The sequence below is a fragment of the Haemorhous mexicanus genome, chromosome 11 (assembly GCF_027477595.1).
Source record: "Haemorhous mexicanus isolate bHaeMex1 chromosome 11, bHaeMex1.pri, whole genome shotgun sequence".
Classification (NCBI taxonomy): Eukaryota; Metazoa; Chordata; class Aves; order Passeriformes; family Fringillidae; genus Haemorhous; species Haemorhous mexicanus.
In genome coordinates this window covers 3,888,249-3,905,725 of record NC_082351.1, presented here as the reverse complement: position 1 = coordinate 3,905,725, position 17,477 = coordinate 3,888,249, and positions in this window count along the sequence as shown.

Genomic DNA, 17,477 nt, shown 5'->3' with positions numbered 1-17,477 from the left:
CAAGAGGAACAGACATATCTATATCTATCTATCTATCTAGCTAACAAAATAACTTCAGATTTAAATAAAATCTCTTTATTTATCCTTTCGCTATGAAGTAGTAGTTAGAAAGAAGTTTTATTTTAAAGAGATACATTTAGTAAAGACATAAAATAACAGATGCTTTTAAGGTGTTGAATACGGAAACTGCAGCGAATTCCTCCCTGACTGACATTCTTGAGTGCCTGCTGTCAGGGAGGGATCAGAAGGTCCTGTCCAGAGGGTGGGAGCAGATGTATGCCCTCTTCTCCAGGATCTGCTCTGCAGCTTTTTTAATGGAATCATCCAGGTTTTCATTGGCGTCTATGGAGAAACAGAGAAAAGTCAACTAAGGGACCATAAAGAGCTGTTGTAAATTTCTTTCAAGAGTGTTTTTGAATACAAACGCAAGAGTGAATACCAGGAAGAAACTGAACATTCTCTTCTGAAAAAGACTGATTATTACAGACTGAGCTTCAGAGAGCCAATGCCCAACTGGTCAGTACTTCCCAAAGAGCCCAAATCTCTCATTTCCATCAGTTACTTTCCAGGAGTATATACCTAAAATATAGATTTATTATTGCTCAATAAAGAACCGTGGCAGTTTTCTTTAGCTGTGAAGTGAAAAGACTCTTCTCAACAGGTTCCAGCTCTGCTGCTTATTTGAATTAAAAGCAGAGCAAAACTCTTCTATTGGTCACGTCAAACCAGTAAATTTAATGAGTCTGTGAATAATGTAAGAGGGAAAAAATGATCTCATTTTTTAGTACTTACAGTCTTCTAATTCACCATGGGATAATCATGCCATCATTCACTATATCAAATAACTGTAAAAAAGACTGGAAAAGAAGTTATTTTCAAAACTGAGTTTTTTGATGAATTTCATCAAAAAAAACCATGTAGAAAAAACACAGCAATTTAAACTTCTCAAAGCCATTTGATAATGGAGCCCTGATGCCCAGTCATGTGCAGTGCAGCCTCAGCTGTCCCTTTGAGGCCCGAACTGCCAAGGCTCAGGGCTGGGATGAGCCTTCACCCAAAACCAGCTCCCAGACCGATTGGTAATCGATCCAGAACAGGGCTCACACAAAGAGCAAAGTCTCATGGCCAAAGCCAAACCTTCATCAGGTTGGATTAGCTTTAACACTGAACTGGAGCAAACTTGCTTGTCCTGCAACACCAGTGTTCCCAGGAAACTTTACATGAGCTCCTAAATGAGCACTGTCCTGACCTGAACTGTGCTGCCCAAACACTGTTGAGAACTTGCTCTGCCTCTGCCCTGTGCCCCTGGGGCTGCTCTTGGCCAGGCAGCCTCAGTGGGAGCCAGCACTGGCTGCAGCCCCAGCGGGTCCCCCGGGACAAGGCCCAGCAATGAAGAGGCCAATGAAAGCCCTGGGCAGCAGCAGAGCCCTCAGCAGAGTTATTTGGACAACCATGGACTGGCCACTGCTCCACAGAACATGACTACGAGTCAGGCTACCAATGCCATGTAGCAGAGTTACAACAAAACAGTGGAGAAAATCAGCAACTGACCGTCGCATCTCGTACAGCTTGCGAATGCCAAGACAGCAGCATATGAGCACAAGTGGCACAGTGATCACTGTCACCACCGTGCCTATCATGCAGGACCTGCGCACATCCTGGGGGCAGACAATTCTTGGGAGGCGCACTGGATCCGGGGCATATATTCCTGTTTCAGTGACAACGTCTGTGGGAGCAATGGTGAGCGTGAGCCCGTGCTGTGCTGCACTGCTGAGCTGGCAGCACGGTGGATCCGGGCAGGACGCTCTCCATTTCCCCCAGAGCTGGGGCCTGCAGGCACCTTGCCGCCCCTTGGCACAGGCTGTGCCTCCCAACCAAGCCCAGCAGGCCGGGAGGAGAGCCCGGGGCCAGCGCAGCTGCTTGGGCAGTCGCTGCTTCGGGGCACACGGGCCAAACCCATCCCTGAGCAGCCCCTGCCAGCCCTGGCCCTCCCTGCCCCGTGACAGCTCCCCCAGTCCCAGGGGACAGAGTCAGGCCCTGTCAGGACCCAGTACAGCCCCTGCCCAGTTGGGAGCCAGGGCTGGCTCTGGCCCTGGGCTCACGGCAGGGCTCCCGCTCGGGGCTGCTCCTGTGCCTTGGGCCTCTGGGCACTCAGGGCCAGCTCTGAAGCAGCAGCAGCGGGAACGACGTTGCTGCATGAATCCTGTTTCCCTGGGGCTGTGAATGAGCTCCAGAGGCCTCCAAGCCTCCAGAGGCCCCTCCAGCTTTGGCTGCTGCTGGGCTGTGTAAGGGCAGCCCCTGGGGGAAGAGCCGCTGCCACACAGCCCCACCAAGGGCTGAGCCTGGCAAAGCAATTACCTCCTGTGCCTGTGCCCATGTCTGGCATCTCCTCCTTTCCTGCATCAGAGGCTGGCACAAAGCCACTGCTTCCTGTAGGATGTGGCACCATCTGCACCGACTTTTGATCCATTGCTTGAGAAAGGAAAAGTACACCAGGATCAGATGGAATGATTCAGCATTCCACGGCCGCCCCTGGGCATGGAGCTCAGCCAGGGCTGGTGCCGGCTGAGCTTTGCTGCTGCTAGCACCCAGACACAGCTGTGACAACTCCATTTCTTTATTTGAAGATCAAATGGGGTCCCAGCCCTGCCCAGGCAGATGGGGCCTGCCCAACTTCACTCCTGCCCGAGTGACAGGACCAGGGGGCTCAGGGGCAGAGGGTCTCGTTTTGGAGGTGTGGGTTTTGGGAAGGGCTCGTGACGGTGCTGCAGCCACGGCAGGGCAGATATGGGCAGAAGTGGACAGCTGGGATCATGGGTGGAGTTCTCTTTGCCTGAGTTGTTAGTCTCCTCTTCTGAAGATTCAAAAGAGCAGCTGTGGAGAGAGGAGGTGGCTGAGGCCGCAGCTGCCAGTGGCAACACAGGGACCCTCCTGCACAGCAGGGCCCAGGGCTGGCAAGGCTCCCCAGCACGGCTGGAGCTGCTGGCACAGCCTGGCCCAGCTGCACAGCTGCCCCTCACGGCCCCGGCGAGCAGGGGATGGCTCTGGGCAGGGTCCCTGGCCAGGAGCGGGCCCCAGAGCGCCTCTGCCTTTCCAGGGCAAGCTCATCCCTGCTCTTTCTCCTGCCCACCTTGCTCTGCCTCTGCCCTGTGCCCCTGGGGCTGCTCTTGGCCAGGCAGCCTCAGTGGGAGCCAGCACTGGCTGCAGCCCCAGCAGGCCCCCCAGGACAAGGCCCAGCAATGAAGAGGCCACAGAAAGCACTGGGCAGCAGCAGCAGAACCCTCAGCAGAGTTATTTGGACAATCAAGGACTGGCCACAACTCCACTGTGGCCTAACTGGGAATGCTCCCTGACTATGAGCAGCCGTTAAAGGAATCTGTTTGAAGTCAAGAATCACAAATCACTCCCCATTTTCTCTTCCAGCAATACCAGATTGCTGCACTGCAAATTAACAGGCAAAGTGATGCACCAGCCACAATGGCTATCAACTTCAACAAACAAGGTGTTCCCCAGCAGAAAACTCTTCTCATGCTTTTCCAGATGTTGTCAGCACGTTTTGAGTTGCTAGCAGCATCTGTGGGAGCAATGGGGAGAGTTAGCTCATACTGTGCTGCACAGCTTAGCTGGCAGCATGGTGGATACGGGCAGGACGTTCTCACTCCCTGTTTCCCCCCGAGCTGGGGCCTGCAGGCATCTTTCTGCCCCTTGGCACAGGACTGCTCAGTAACTGAACCCCTGAGCCTGAGTGCCATAATCTGTCGTAATAGAGCACGACATGATACAAAAGTACACAACTCCATCAAAAGGTGCAAGAGGGCGATTTATTTTAGCAACGTTGCTTTTATACTTTTCAAGACACTTACACCCATCCAGCATACACATTCAGTGCCCATTGGTCATATAAGAGAAACAGAGTTTCTGGTAGGTGACCTGGGAGCCACATCACTCTGTGAGCTAGCCAGAGTCCGTATCTCTTAACTTTCTCTCCTCCACTCTGTCTCCATGGTGACAATCTTGGCCTTCCTTCAGGAGAGATATGGGGCTTCTCCTTTTCTTCAGGAGGCCTTTGCTAGCTCACGAGAACAGAATGTCTTTCCCACAGTTCCCCCTTTTTGTATTTGACCAGCAAATACAACTGCTAAGGACTTCTGCAGGGCCCTTGCAAAAATCCAAGCAGATGAAGGATCCATTCTTCATTCACTTACAAATAACCAACCTCTACCAACTTCACAACACATACCCTCACAATCTAAAGGTTCATATACAAACAAAGCACATCAAGACAGATCTTCAAACACCATTACAGATTTCGCAATTTCCGATGACACATTTGTAGCAGAATGACGTCTTGACCTCTAATCAAATAACCTTCTCCTACACAGAGTCAGAGACCAAGTCATCTGCCTAGTCACCACTCAGAACTAAGTAGCATCCACTTAACCTTGCAACTGGTTGCTGCTCTCATAATGGGCAACCAACCTAGTTGCTCAAAGTGTGGACTTCAGCTACTAATTCGATTCCTATGCAAAGGCAACACTTCTCCCTTAGGTACATTAAATTCCCCTATTTTGGGACCGTAGGTGCCCTGCAAATGGAAATGGTACAAGACACATTTCTCAATACTACCAACCTCTCTATAAGAGAATTCAAGGAAACGAAGCAAAAGTGACATTTACTATTTTAAATTTTGATTTTTCCAGCGTAGGCCTGTAACTTCCTTTACTCTGTCTTGGATTACCATCTTTATCACACATTCCTTGAGGGTCCATGCTTCCATCTATCTAATAACCAATGCAATTACCACTTCATTTTTCTCCCACTGTAGAACCACTCCTTCTGTCCTTTTCTGTGCGCTCCAAAGAAGGTTTGACACAATGGGCAGAGATCCAATGAGGGCCATTTTCTGTTAAAACACACGTGTATCCTCTTCCCCATGTTACTAATTCTACTGGGCCAGTCCACTTTCCCGTGATTAAATCTTTCACCCATACCTTAATACCTTTCTTAAAGTTCAGCTGGTTTGAATTTAAAGATGAAAAACAGTAGAATATAGGGGAGACTTGTAAGTCAGGTAAAGGACACAAAAAGTTTAAGACATAAATGGGTTTGTCTAATCTCACTTGAGGCGACTCCTTCTGCATTCCCCCTTTTTGTTTTTGTACCTGGCGCTTCAACACACCATAAGCACGTTCAATAATTGCTTGGCCTGTTGAAGCATGAGGAATACCAGTAGAATGACCAACACCCCAGGCACGAAAGAACACTTGCAATTTCTTTGAGACATACACCGGGCCATTATCCGTCTTTACATGTGATGGCACGCCTAAGATGGAAAAGGCGTGACAGAAATGACGAATAACATCCCAAGCTGTTTCACCTGCCAATGCTGAAGCAACCATGGCATGAGAAAAGGTGTCACTTGTGACATGAACATACTTTAAACGGCCAAATTCGGGCCTTTTTGTAACATCTGTTTGCCATTCTTGCAAAGGGAGTAAGCCTCTAGGATTAGTGCCGTAATATTGTGAAACATGAGACATATGACAATGAGGGCAAGAAGAAATAATTGACTTTGCTTCACTATGTGATAATTTAAATTGCTGCCGTAGTGCCTGAGCACCCTGGTGAAAGAATTGGTGAGATAGAACAGCTTGCTGTAACCCATTAGGCACCATTTTTACTGCTGAGGCAGCCACAAGGGAATCCACATAGGCGTTACCTTCAACAAAGAATCCAGGTAGCGATGTATGGCTACGAATATGCATAATAAAATAAGAATGCTTTCGATTACGAATAACGGTCCACAATTTCTACAACATAACAAAAAATGGTTTCTCCTTTACATTATACAACACAGCTTGATCCAACTGCTTCACTAAATTAGCAACATAAACAGAGTCAGTAACGATATTTACGGATCTAGGAAATAAGGTAAATGCTAAAAGTACGGCACAAAGTTCAATTAACTGAGAGACCCTTGTTAACCATCACTTCATGTTCCCAGTGGTCATCTTTCTTCCAGGCTACAGCAGCTTTAGCAGCTTTTCCAGTTCTTCCAGATCCATCTGTAAAAACTGTTGTGCCTTCCACTGGTACTCAAGAGCAAAGTTGTTTCCCCTGAAAAGGAATCGTCTTAGTAAAATTCAAAATTGGATGGGAAGGCAAATGATATTCTATTTGGCCTGTAAAAGAAGATAAAGCAGATTGCAGCTCATGATTGTTTCGAAAACACAACTCAAAATACCATTGTTGTACTGGTATGAAAATAGTTACAGGATCACGGCCTAAAATCTCACGGCAGCATCTGTGACCTTTAGTGATGATGTCTGCAAAAAGCTCGTACAGACCTGGAGCGGTCTTTCGGGTCCTGAAAGACAAGAATATCCACTCCAAAAGATGCAATTTATCTTCCCATTCATCATTCCATTGACACAACAATCCGCATGGAATTTCATCATCTCTCAAAACAAATAATTGCACACCAACAGAAACATCTATCCTAGTAACAAATTTAGATGCCAACGCCAATTCAATATCTTCTACAGCCTTTTTTGCTGCAGCAGTCAAATGTCTCTTGTCCATAGAGGAAGTTATCCCTGATAATAAGTCATACAAAGGTTGCAGTTGATGATTGGTTATTCCCAAGTAGGGCCTAAGCCAGCCTATTGCACCAACCAATTTCTGCACGTCTACAGTGATTTTAATGTCAATGTCCAATTTTACAGGTTGAGGCACAATTTATGTATTGGTGATTATCAACCCCAAATATTTCCAAGGCATCTGTCTCTGAACTTTCTCCGGGACGATAACCAAACCAAAGGCTTCTAAATTTTTCCCAGCACATTGTTCAAGAGCCAACAATTGTTGTTTGGTTTTGGATGCCAACAAGATATCATCCATATAATGATAGCAATAACAATTGCTAAATTGCTCTCGGACCGTGGATAAAGCCTGTGCCGCAAACCATTGACAAATACTCGGATAATTTCTCATTCCTTGAGGCAAAACGGTCCACTGATATCTTTGGGCCGGTTCCTCATGGTTTACAGAAGGCACAGTATAGGCAAATTTTTCCTTATCCTGATCAGCCAATGGAATTGTAAAAAAGCAATCTTTCAAATCAATGATAATTATTTCCCATCCTTGTGGAATCATTGTAGGTGTTGGGAGACCTGATTGTAAAGCACCCATTGCGGCCATCACAGCGTTTATCTGCCACAAATCGTGCAAAAGTCTCCATTTACCAGATTTCGTTTTTATTAATAACACAGCTGTATTCCATGGGCTAAATGAGTTTTCAATATGTCCAGCTAGTAATTGCTCTTCCACTAAGCCTCGCAGGGCAAGAAGCTTTTCAGTAGGCAGGGGCCACTGATCAATCCAGACAGGCTTATTTGTCAGCCATGTCAAGGACACAACCAGACGTTTAAAGCCCTGCATCCCAGTGGCCCCCACTAAAAATCCGTGGTAATTTTAACACCTCATTGGGTTAAGCAATCACGTCCCCATCAACTAGGTTGAGCATTAGTAACATATGGTCTAATGTTAGCTTGTTGGCCTTCCGGATGTGTTACAGTGATCGCGATCGCAGATAAAGCACCCGCAGTTGACCCACCTAACCCAACAACTCCAAAGGTTGATTGGGTGAGGGGCCATGTTGGAGGCCAAACAAACTGCGAAATTATAGTTACAACTGCTCCTGTGTCAAGTAATCCTGATATTGTTGTAGTTTCTGGGTGACATCCCTTAGCAGAAACCAAACATTGTATTACCGGACGTTCATCTGTCACCTTTTGAGTCCAGAGAACCTGAGGTGGTCCTGTAGATCCAAAACCTCCTGGGCCACGACTCCATTCCACTACAGTTGGAACACAACTCATAAAAGGAACAAGTTGACCTTTTTGAATCACAACAGGAGGCTCACTAACAGACACCATAGCCTGAATTGGTCCCACATAATCAGAATCAATAAGACCCAAATGGACATTAATATCTTGAATAGTGCTACTAGATCTTCCCATCAAAAAGGCACTCAAACCTTGGCCTATAGGACCATAAGCATCAAGAGGCACTTTACACATACCTCTTGTCACTGTGTCAGCTATTGGTATATCAATCCCTGCCGAGCCTCTTGTGGCCCCTGTGTATCGGTCACCAATGGAGGGCCTTGCAGTGCGGGCAGGGCTCGCGATTGTCGTCAGGGTATTTCTATCTCCATGCGCCCCTTCACGTTCCTCCTCCAGTTTCCCTGCGCGTGTCGACCACCTGGAAAAGATCTTAACTTACAGAATTTAGCAATATGGACAAAGTTACCACAGCAATAACAAGGCACTTTACTGGTCCAAATTACCCTAGAGTGTGCACATCGTCCAGCAGTTTGAGGGCATTGGGTCTTCACATGCCCTGATCCTTCACAAGCAGGACATCTGGGTGAGGACTTCATGACTCTTGCCAAAGCAGCCACTTTATGTTCAACCGAACCAACCTTTGAGCAAGCAACTACAAGATCAGACAGTGAAGGATCTCCTGGCAAAGAATCAATAATTCGCTTACAATTGTCATTCGCATTTTCTTGTGCTAGCTGTCTGCATAAAATTTGCCTCAATTTGTCATCTTCTACTTGCTTCTCAAGGGCTGCAGCAACCCTCTCCACAAACTGCAGAAAAGGCTCCTTCACCCCTTGCTGGATGGTAATGGGAGCTGCCATCTCCATTGTCTTTTAAGCGAGGCACTCATACCCAGCTGCTGGGCCTGTGCAAGAACCAGGGGGTCCCATCTGGCCTGCACATCTGGGTTAGAGAATGGTTAGAGAATGCCATTGCCCAGCAAGGCATCAGCTCCCACAGCGTGACATGGATCCTCCTGAGGGAACTGCATATTGTCCAAAGCTGCTCTTTCAACCATTTGTCTCCATGTAGCTTGAAACACACCATACTGCACTGGTTGAAACAGAATTGTAGCAAGGTGAATATCATAAGGTGCAAGTACATCAGCATTTAGGACACGAATCACTTGCATCACCTGCGAAGAGTTAACACCATACTGATCTACTTTAGACTGCAGGTCTTGTACAACCCTCCATGCAAAAACCTGATGGCTAACTTCTTGGCCTGAATTAGGAGCAGCTTTGAAAACAGGAAAAGCCACAGGCCCACCAAAAGCAGTAGGAGCAGCCATCCCCATCTTTTTAGGTGGACCTATTTTCTGCAACAAATTCCAGTCTCCTATTTCAGCTGCTTTAATTCTCACGTGCTCCCAAAATTGCAAAGGGTGTCGAGGAGTCACAGCCACGTGGCAGGGAGGCAGAGTCCAAGAAACAGCAGACCTGGATCTGCTATGATGTCTAACAGAAACAGATTCCTTTGTCTTTTTTGATGTACTTATAACCGGCAGTTCATCTAGACAGGGAAGGACACAATGTTAAAGATTGCATTTGTTCGATCAGTTCGGGGTGGGGGGGTGGGGGGGGCGGGCAGAGGCTCAATGGGGGCTGGAGCAGAGGCAGACAGCTCGAAGGAGGGCAGTGCGGAGGTGGATGGGTCAAGGGAAAACGGAGACGAGGCAGATGGCTGGAAGGAGGGCAGTGGTGGGGTGGATAGGTCAAAGGAAAACGGAGACGAGGCAGATGGCTCGAAGGAGGGCAGTGCTGGGGCAGACGGCTCAAGGGATGGGTAAAGGAGGGGCAGCTGATCCGCGGGAGGGTGGGGGGAGAGCAAACAGCCCAGGGCGAGACAGAAGGGCTGATGAAGCAGCCTGTTTTTCACTTCACTTCTTCTGTAACTTCATTTCTGCTAATTGCTGCGCCGGCGTAAGATACTTTGGTTTAGCACTCAGCTCAGCTAACTGCTGAGCAGGTGAAGTAGACACAGGTTTAACATAGTCTTTTGGAGATAAATACGGAGGAACAGTTTTAGCCTGCCGTTTGATTCTCACGATCACAAACCCTGGGGGACTTTCACAGAAACTGCAGCAGCCTCCTCAGGGGGAGATACATGGACAGGCTCAGCCTCATCTTCCTCCTGTTCCTCTACTCCAGTTTCTTGCTCTAATTCCTGTTTCTCCAATTCATCCCCTCTATCTTGTTCTACTTTCCATTCCTTCAGTGCCTCATACAACAGTCTTCAGGTAGTAGCCAAATCAACAGCTGTCTTATCCCCCTTGCATATCACTTCCCATAGTCTCTTCCCAACCCTTTTCCATGCACGGACACTGAAGGCAGTGTCGGCATCGGCTTCAAAGTCCTGTGATTTGCACCATACCAGTAAACTACGAAGATCATAATCAGAAGTTTGAACATATTTTCTTTTCAGTACAGTTTTCCACATGGACAAAACAGCATTTTCCTCGTTTGACAAACTATTTCCCATTATTTTCCCACTTGCTCACCTCAAATCAGACGTCTGAATTAGGTCCGGAGCACCGCAGCATCCCTGCTGCCTTCACTCATTTTTAGGGTCCCCTTCAAAATTTTTTTTTCTTTTTTTTTCCTTCTCTTTCTTTTTACAGTCCCGTTGCAATCACGGCGGACGGCCACCAGGTGTCGTAATAGAGCACGACAGGATACAAAAGTACACGACTCCATCAAAAGGTGCAAGAGGGCGATTTATTTTAGCAACGTTGCTTTTATACTTTTCAAGACACTTACACCCATCCAGCATACACATTCAGTGCCCATTGGTCATATAAGAGAAACAGAGTTTCCAGTAGGTGACCGGGGAGCCACATCACTCTGTGAGCTAGCCAGAGTCCGTATCTCTTAACTTTCTCTCCTCCACTTTGCCTCCACGGAGACAACCTTGATCTTCCTTCAGGAGAGATATGGGGCTTCTCCTTTTCTTCAGGAGGCCTTTGCTAGCTCACAAGAACAGAATGTCTTTCCCCCAATAATCCCTCTCTGCTCTGACCTTGTGCTCCAGGCAATACTTGTCAAAGACATGGATAAGGACAAGGAAACTGTCCAAGGTATTGGAGCTGTTCCAGGGCCCACCCTCCTGCAAACACAGCTGCTTCTCCGCGTGTACCCAGAGACTGGGAAATCACAAGACATCTCAGGCCCGTGGTGCAGTTTTGGCTCCCTGTGAGCTGATGCCAAATGCCTTCCTGCAGAGGCTGGGGAGAAGGTGCAGCCAGGCCAGGCTGGGGAACAGCCCTGCAGGGCGTGGAAGCAGCAGCAGGGCAGTGAGGCTGCCAGGGATCCCTTCCTGCTGTGCCAGGCACAGGGGCTGGACATCGTGATGCTCTAGAACCAGAGGGCTCTGTGACCTTAGAGCCTGCTGTGATCTCATAATCCTGCTGTGACCTCATGGCCTGGGTGGGGATGGACCTCAGCACTGGAACTTTCCTTCCTGGGGAGGGAGCTCATCCTCCCTGGCCGTTGCGTCCAAGGGCTGGGCCTGTCCCCCGAATTCAAGCTCACTGCTCTGTGTTCTGGGCACTGGCACAGGAGATCACATCCAAGGATTTCTGACCTCCTCAGGCACTGTCAGCCACAGCCCAGGATGCTGAGGAGTCAGTGGTCTCTGGCTGGAGACAAGTGCCACATTCCTACCTTTCAGCAGCTTCGGAGCGGGAACTTCGGTACCTTGGGGGGGCCAGGGCTAACACAGCCCTTTGGTTTCATCGAAGGCTCTGCTTCCTCTTGTAGTCCTGAAAGGACACAGTCAGTCAATAAAACAGGGAGGAAAACCACCCAACCTCTTCAATGCTTTGGTATGCCAAAGGAAACCTTGAGGAGCACATGGTGGGTCTGTGCAGGCTGAGCAAGCCAGAGGCCTCCCATGACGGAGTGGCTGCCTCAGGGACGCGGTGCCAGAGTTCTTCAGCCGGGCCTGCTCCCAGCACTGTCACCAGGAGGGCGCCGCCCCCAAACAGCCACACAATTCGGGGTGCGGCTGTAGGGCACAACTGCTCTATGGCACAGGTGGAATGCATCGGGGGCAGGGACAAGGAACAAGGAGAGGCCTTCTGTATCATTCCCAAAGGTGTTTATTCCCAGGAAGGTCAGGGACTGAAAGACACAAATCCAGGCTGTAGAAGGGGTTTTTCAACAGGGGAGCTTCAAGGGCAGGGTACAGAACTTTAACCAATTGGGAGAAACCTGGGGAGAAGCATAAGGCAGGGAATACAATGCTTAAACTAATTGGGAATTACAGGGCAGGGGAACAGTTTAAACAACCCAATGGGATCTTGAGGGTTACAATAATGACAGGAAAGTTTCTGGAAAAAGGGGCAGGAGGGACTGACATGGTTCATCCTAGGAGGAGGAACAGGGCACATTCAGGAACAAAGGTCAAGTCTTTGGGAAGATGGAAAACCAGGGAAAAACCTCCAACAGAAATGCAAAGGAACAGTCCATTAAGGATAAAATATGCTATAGGAATACAAATGACAAGGGTGGGGGAGGGGTTGTAGAACCGACCATTGAACCTGAATTGCAAATGAAAACACAATAGAAACACTCCACAACACCCCAGTGCACAAGGAAGAGCTAGAGATGCCACCACTCTTGGTGAGCTGTGGATCTGATGGAGGCACAGTTTGGAGAAGGAGGAATTGCCTGGCTGGTCACATCCAGGGGGTTGTGGTCAATGGCTCAGAGGCCCAGTGGATGTCAGTGCTCAGTGGTCTCTCTCAGGGTGACAGCAAAACCTCCCTGGACACTGGGAACTCAGTGTCCTGATGGTGCTGCTGGACAAGAGAGCTGGAGATGCCTCTCAAACAGAACTGTTCAGATTGCCCAAGTCTTTCAGACCTGCTCAGTGAATGAGCAGCTGATTGAAGTGCAAAGATACTGAGAAACCACACAATCCCTTCCATGGGAGGAAACATCTCCCCATCCAAGCCTCCCCTGTCTTTATCCAGCTCCAAGAGGAACAGACATATCTATATCTATCTATCTATCTAGCTAACAAAATAACTTCAGATTTAAATAAAATCTCTTTATTTATCCTTTCGCTATGAAGTAGTAGTTAGAAGGAAGTTTTATTTTAAAGAGATACATTTAGTAAAGACATAAAATAACAGATGCTTTTAAGGTGTCAAATATGGAAAGTGCAGCGAATTCCTCCCTGACTGACATTCATTCACTCTGGCCACCCACAGGCATCAGGCGCTGGCAATTACACACTTTTGATACAATACCAATGGTAAGTATACAATTTCTTGAGATGTCTTTTTCCTCTGAAATGAATTGAACTCCAGCTTTTCAGGAAGGAATTTATTGAGGTTTACCTTTATAGTTGAACTGACTCACTAACTTAACAGGAATCGAAAAAGAAAAGCTGAAAGATAGTCCAGACAGAAACCTGAGACATTCATCAGAGTAGGAAGATCAGGATGGGCACCTGAAGAAAAGAACGATGAACTATTTGGTCAACTAGGCTGGTTTAGGAACCCAGTGATGTGACAGGGGCAGTTCAAGCCCTGGCACAGGAACCTGTGCACTCCGAAAAAGATCATGTTTAAGTCATACAGATTGCAGGAATATGAATCTGGAATATGAAATCAGGAATAGGTGATTATAATTACACACTCCAATTTAGGGCAACATTTAATCACTTGCAGGTACTTAAAGACTTGCTTGACTAAATGCAAACTGTTGTTTCCTGCATTAGGGATTATAACTTAAGGGCACGGTTGGGATTTCAGATCTAAGTGATTGCAAGTTGATGAAGGTCTAGAAGAGGGATTTAGATGCTAAAAGAGCTTTTAAAATCTGATCCTAAAAGAAGAAAGCATTTCCTTGATAAATATGAAACTATAAACAGGAGCAGTGTGTAAAGCTCATAGAGTCATTCTTGAATATGATCCTCTCTGGAAGAAACTGGACTTTAGCTGGAGGAAACCTGTGGCTCACCAAGCCAGACAGGGTGAATTCTCAGCAGAGATACCTGCAATTGTCAGTGCTTTCTGCAGAACACCCAAATCCCCCCATTCCTCTCCAGCCCTACCTTGCAGCATTAGCTCTTGCCAACTGCAGACCCTGCTCACAAACTCTGTGTGGCAGCTGGCAGGGGAGAAAACTGCTCACTGGAAAGGTGACTGAAACACAGGCAGACTTTAACAGTAAAGGTAACAGCAACCAAAAGACAGCCTGACTTAAGCAACAGGACAAGTGACACTCTTGCCAAGTGACAGCCAGAACCCTGTGGATTCCCAGCTGTCCCTCCCTCTCCATGCCTCAGCCAACCCATCTCTTCCCCTCACCAAGCACTCCCAGCAGCTCACCCGAGCCACACCCATGGATGTGGGCTCCTGCAGGTCAGGAGAAGGTGATTCTCTCGCAGCAGGAGGCGTTTGGGCTGCCTGAGCAGCAGCGTGAGCAAGCAGAGGGAGTGGGACAAGCTGGGACAGCCAAGGCTGCGTGGGGCAGAGCTGCTGCTGAACCCTTTCCTCACCCTAACACACAGCTCTGCACCGCTTATTCACCATTTTGTGCCGGTTTGGGCCCCTTGTGTGCCACTCCGGGAACACGTGGAGTGGTGGGATTCCCTGTGTTATGGAATATGAGCACAGGCATGCAAGTCCCAGTTATCATTATGCATCTCTAAGTTAAACTGTTTGCACCGAGAGCTGTTTCACTGGATGGGGAGGTGCAGGTGCTTTGTGGCCAACAGAGAATCTCAGAGGCTGAAAGCTGGCCTGGGCCACTGCTAAATGTGCTACAGGGCTAAAAAAGGGGTGTAGTTCCCACATGGTCAGTCCAGCACCATTCCTGAGCTTGACACTCACTTTAAATTAGCATGCAATTAAAAAAGAAGTATTACAAATGAAGGTTGTCTTACAAGGAGCATATAATTTACATTTCTAAACTGGCACTCTTTGTTTTGATGTAACCCATGAAGTTCCTGTTCTGCAAGGCCAGTGGACATTGTTGATTGCCTTTAACCTGTTTCAAGGTGATCTTTTTATCCTTCATGGTACTTTGGAAAAGCAATTCCATAGGACAAGACCCCATCTTAAACCTTTGGTGCCCATGCCAAGGAGAAGGTGACAGCCCTGACAAGCTGTGTGATCCCTTTTAGCACCAGGAGTTGTGTCATTCCTCCAGAGTCCCCTGACAGTCACCTTGAACGTTACATGCCCTCGCAGGGGTTTTTAAATCCTACAGGTGTTTAAAGAAATGCTTCTATTTTCTTTGATCTTCTGCAACCATGCATGTATTAACATTCACAATGCTGCCAGAAAGACACTGGATAAAATGGTTCTTTTTAGAACTTCCTCACTTCATAAAACACTACAATAGCTAGGATGCCACAAATAACTCACTATGAATTCTTCTTATAAGCAAACAGAGGAAGTGTGAGTTTAGGAAGAGGCAAGGACTTCAGAAGGTGCAATTTATTAAAATACTAGATTTAGCGTGTAAGTAAAAATATGTCTAGAAATACTGATTTTCTTTGGGTCAGTGAAAATATAAACTAGATTTTATTCCTTAGGTCAGTCTGGAACTTGGGCAGAAATGACTAACGCTTACTAACCATCGGTGAGTCCAAGTTTGGTCTGAGGTTAAAAGCAACAAAAGCAGTGGACTATTAAATTTGTGACCAACTTTCCGACTTCTGGAAGGATTTGTTTATGCCGTTGCAAAAGTGGGGTTTAGTTGGCAAGTGTTTTTTGAGATTCCCACTCTATTATTTTGTGGGTTTAGGAACGTTTCAGCTTCCCTCCTCTATCACTTGTTCTCTCAGTGAAGAAGCAATGAAGTCACAGCAAGTTTCCAACCAGCAGCCAGAAGTTGTCCTTGTGTGCTTTTCCCCAATTCCTAGGACAAGCTGAAGAGCTTTTATACAAAATGGAGAGTCAGCCATCTGATTACAGCTTGGGATGGGACCTAAGGACCAGGAAAGGCAGCGGAAAAAGTCTGTTGGAAATGGTTTCTGAAGGACGTTCAGCAATTTGTGTTGGGGCTTTCCTGAAGCATTAGCATGCTGAGTTCTGTTGTTGTGTGTCTGAGGAGTGACTTCAGCTCTCTGCAGACCAGCACCCTTTGGCCTGGAAGACTGCTAGATCTCCTAAAGACCCCTACCAAGAAAATGGATGAGCAGCTTCTAATTTCCCTCTGGCCAGATTTTACAAGGTGTTCTGGAGACATCTAATAAGCCCCAACCAGAGATTCTCAAACTCACCTGTGCCCCAACACTGAATTTATAGGCACTTTTTGTCAGACTCCAACCTACCTGCAGTGCTGCAGTTGTGATTCCAGCTGCTGGATGTGTATTTGCAGATGTGGCACCTCCTTAGCTCTCACTTCCAGCTCCTTCACTTTGCCAAGACTGTTCAGGACAGCGTGTCTGGCCTCTTCCACCTTCCTCCTCGTCTCTGCCTGCTCCCTCTTCAGGTTACGGTTGCAATCTTCCAGGCTGACCAGAGCTTCCTGAGAGCTCTTCAGCTCCTTCTCCAGCTCCTGGCTGAACCTGATGGCTTCTTCAATCTGCCCATCCCTGGAGCTCCGCATGAGCTCCATTTCCTCCAGGACACTTTGGAGGCACTTGGTTTGGGGAGTGCTTCTGTGTTAATGGTCTCTTCCTCCCTATGAAGCAGGATCCTCCTTCTCTATGGCTGGCATGGCTCTTCCACAGTCCCACCTGTAATGACCAGGAGCACAAAGCAGGGAGAAAATGATGGGCTTTAATGAAGACTGAAAGTGGCTGGATTGTGCTTTGTTGGTTTGGTTTTTTTTTTCAATCACATCGAGCTGATCAGTAACTAACTTTGCCAAATACAGAGACAAGGAAACAATCTCTGGAAAGTAGGTTTTAATAACTAGCTATGTATTTAATTTTCAACCTACACACTTATCATATTAGTGCACAAGTTTCTGTGTAGCTTTCATGTCATTACTATGGTCTGTACTCAGGAGTCAGGCAGTCTGCTGAAAAAGATATTTACAATGAAGTTGTGTTCAGAAGAAGAGAGCAGGGAGCAGCTGGGGGTGCTCTGAAGCTCTCCTCTTTGTCGTTTTCATTCATCCTGGGACCTCTGACTGGTGACTTTGTGTTTGCTGTTGATTTCCTTTCCCTTTTGCAGATGAAAATGGTAAAGGCGTCTCTGACCTGCCTTGCTGGACATTGGGAAGACAACAGTCATCTACTGCAAGTGGAAGTGTCACAGGTGGAGCAGAGTTCTGTCAGTGCTGTGTTAGTATCAAATCACACCTGGTGAGACCTGCCAGAACAATGGGTCCATGCTGCCCTTCCCTGCTCTGCCTGTTCCACGCTATTTCATGCCAGAGGAATTTAACTGCTGTTAAGTGTCTATGTGTGTCACTCGAGCCCGTACAGCAGAACCAGCAGAAACCAGCCCCGGAATTAATGGGGCTGTGCAGAGGAGCCCCAGACTATTCATCAGCCTGCCTGCAGAACTGGCTCCAACTCTGAACTCTTGTGACCACACTCTGAGGAAAACATCCTTCTAATATTCCTTACAGGCGCTTCTGACTGAGACACCGCTTGTGCTTGTGCAGGCAGGAATCCAAA